Below are 3,811 nucleotides of genomic sequence, written 5' to 3' on the forward strand. Positions count from 1 at the left end.
TTTTTGCTCGTTTGGTTTGGTTTGCGTACGACGTTGCAGACGGTTGGAAGGATAGCTAAACTAGGCCGCCGGTAGCATGACGCTAATGAAAGAATTAGCTGCTTAAAGGTTGAAGTTGAGGGTGAAAGAAGTAGGGCCGAGTTCGAGGCGATGAGAGCCGCAATGGAAAGTGCTCGAGCCGAAGCTGAAAAGAAGAGGGCTCGGACTGTTGACCAGCTTAGATCCAAAGCTAAGGATAGGGCGAACGCGAGTGAGGAGTCGCTCAAGTTAACCCAGGAGGCGCTTTCTAAGGCAGAGGCCGAGTTAGAAGAATTGAAGGAGGCCATGAAAAAAGCCGAATCTGAAGCTTCTACGGTGCTAGAAGCTGGGAAGAGCGCCGCCTTAAAGGAATACGTAGATGAGGTCCCCAAATTCGAGAATCGAGGATTCAAACATGGGTGGCTCAAAGCCCTTGCTTCCGCTGGAGTTACATTGGCCTTGCAAATTCCGTACGAGCAAGTGGACGCTGAGCCACTTGAGTCTGATCCCGAGGATTGATTTGGGAGACATTCTAGTTTTATTAGGTATCTTTAATTTCAATGTACGTTTTTGTTTAGTGGATCCTTGTTAGTTCATGGTAATTTTCATGTATAAATTAGTTACTATCTGTGCTCAATTAATTAATGAAAATTTCCTTCCCATTTCACTATTATTTGTATGATGTTTCTGATATTAATGAAGGGTTTTGCCTTACACTACTTTGGATAAAATGATTACTATCTGTTGTGCAACCAGCGATTGGAGTCAGTGTAATCTTGGCAATTATATTAGTTAAACTTTAATTTATCTGAACAAGTAAACGGACTCTTGGTGCCGAATAGGACTAGTAAATCGATTCGTGAAGCAGCTGCAGCACTCGAGCTGGATACATTGATGAATCTGCCCTTGTCCCAGCTAGTTCGTGAATATTAAACGCCGAATCATGCAATATTGATTAGTTCATTCGTGAAGCGGCTGTGGCACTCAAGCCGGATAGATTGATGAATTTGCCCTTGCCCCAGCTGGTTCGCAAATAGATTGATGAATCTGCCCTTACCCCAGCTGGTTCGCGAACATTAAATGTCGAATCATGCAATATTGGTTAGTCGATTCGTGAAATGGCTGCGGCATTCAAGTCGGATAGATTGATGAATCTGTCCTTGCCCCAGCTGGTTTGTGAACATTAAACGCCGAATCATGCAATATTGATTAGTCGATTTGTGAAGCGGTTACGGCATTCAACCCGGATAAATTGATGAATCTGCCCTTGCCCTAGCTGGTTTGTGAACATTAAACACCAAATCATACAATATTGATTAGTCAATTCATGAAGCGGCTGCGGCACTCAAGTCGGATAGATTGATGAATCTGTCCTTGGCCCAGCTGGTTCGCGAATAGATTGATGAATCTGTCCTTACCTCAGCTGGTTCGCGAACATTAAACGCCGAATCATGCAATATTGATTAGTCGATTCGTGAAGCGGCTGCGACACTCAAGCCGGATAGATTGATGAATCTGCCCTTGCCCCAACTGGTTCGTGAACATTAAACGCCGAATCATACAATATTGATTAGTCGATTCATGAAGCGACTACGGTACTCAAGCTGGATAAATTGATGAATCTGCCCTTGCCCCAGCTGGTTCGCAAATAGATTAATGAATCTGCCCTTGCCCCAGCTGGTTCGCGAACATTAAACGCCGAATAACGGTGTGTGATAGGGGCATGACTGGGTCGGTGCCGGGCTGTTGAGGTTTCGATATTAATGAGATTGCCTTGGTGGCACTGCCCTCGTAGGGAATAAATGAATGAAGGTCCTATTTACGTGCTTAGTGAGCAACTCAGTTCAGGTCTTTGATGAAGAATAAACAAGCGCGAATGTCAAATAGACTCTTTTTTAACAACAAAGGGGAAGCGACGACGCTAGCGGAGCTGGGAGGAAACATGAATTGAAGTTGCGAACCTTCGCGGGCGGGAGGCAGGACTTCGAGGGATCAGGAGAGACATGGATCTCCTCGTCGTCGAAGTAGGTCACCTAGGGGAGACAAGGAGCCACAGGGCAAATCCCCACAACCTCATTCTGGAAGGGAGCTCGGTGCGAACCCACACCCATTGAGCTTCACAGTCTTCGTGGAGAATAGGCCCATGCCAGATGCGGACTCAAGCGTTCAAGGTTCAAGTGTGGCGGTCGAATTTGCTCGACAGATTTTTCCTCCCGAGGTCCAGCAGTCGATGATAGGTCAGCAGGATTTCCAAGTGTTTCGTGAGGGCATTCATGGTGCGGTGAAGGGGCTCTACACCGCCACGAAATTGTTATGCGTCTCCGTGCTGCCCGCCGAGAAATAGAGAAGAGGGATGAACGCATCCGAAACTTGGAGGCTCCCGCGGAAGAGGCTGAACGTAAGCTAAGGAAGGTCAAGGCCGTTCACGGACAACCCGTCGGACAAGCTAACACAATCGTGGAAGAAAGGGTCACCCAACGACTTATCAGTACCGCGCTCGCTGATCGAGATACAACGAGCATGTTCGCGATGGAATCCGCGAAAGGGAGGGCCTATGAAAAAGGATTCCACGATGGCCGAAAAGTCAGGATACAGAAGACCAAGGAAAAACTCACCAAGGAAGTTTGCCGATGCGAAAATCGTAGATTTAAGCACGGTTGGATCAAGGCACTTCAGGCCGAAGAAGCTCTCCGAGCAATGGGCGTCGACTCGACATTGCCACTGTACCAACGTAGCCATCTTCCGTTTACCGCCTTTGAAGTCGAGCAGAGTGAAGATAAGGGAGACATTGTGTAGAAACACTCAATGTAACGTTCGAACGCGGATCGCGTTCATAACTATGTAATTACTGCCTGATTGAATAAAATATCCTATTTTAAAAGTTTCATTGTAATTTGCATTTGGCACACATGTGTCTGCATGTGTTTCATTCATAAACATTGACCGGCCTGAGTCAGCTAGTCATTTTAATTCCGAACAGTTATATGCCGGCTTGTCATGAGCACTCTTCATTAAATATATATTTTGCATGCATTACGCGCGGTCAATCGCGCCGATGAGGCTCTGAATTCAGAGGGTCAACCAGCCCAAAGGCGTCATGCACCAGGGGCTCCGAATCTGGAGATAGTCGGCGCGTGGAGTGGCTGGGGCTAATATCGCTCGGCGTCCGTCTTTTGGGGTTCAATGTTAATGAAATCGCCTCGGGGCCACCGCAAGGTGTTTCGAAATAAATCGCCTCGGATTTTTGCTCTAGAGGCTTCGCTTACTGTGCTCAGACTCGATTTAAAACGATTTTGTTGCGTGGGGTTAGATAAGTGTGAATGTCAAATGGAGTTTTTCTTCAGCAGCAGAGGAGAAGCTCAGACTCTGGCTGAGCTTGACATTATAATGAATCGCAGTAGAGAACCCACTCGCGCGGGAGGTAGGGCGTTCAAAAGACGAGGAAAACGTCAGCCTCTAAGTGGTCAAAGTAGATCACCTCGAAGGGACAAACAGCAATGGCGAAGTTCTCCGCAATCGTGACCGAGAAATGAGGCTGACGTAGCGCCGCGACCGTTGGGTATTATTGTTTTCGTGGGGAATTCCTTCCTTGTCTTGGATCTTGGCCTTGACGTTGTCTATGGTGTCAAAGGTCCCAGCCTCAAGGGTGATTATCTCGTCGGTGTGAATCATGGATTCTAGCACGGCCAGATCAAGGCATTTCAAGTTGCGGCTGCTCTTTGGCTAGCGAGCATTGATTCGGCGCGGTCGCTCGTCCCAACGCGACGCCGTATGAGAATAGATATTGTAATGC

This window comes from Camellia sinensis, chromosome 14, assembly GCF_055761805.1.
Source record: "Camellia sinensis isolate YWXY chromosome 14, ASM5576180v1, whole genome shotgun sequence".
Lineage (NCBI taxonomy): Eukaryota > Viridiplantae > Streptophyta > Magnoliopsida > Ericales > Theaceae > Camellia > Camellia sinensis.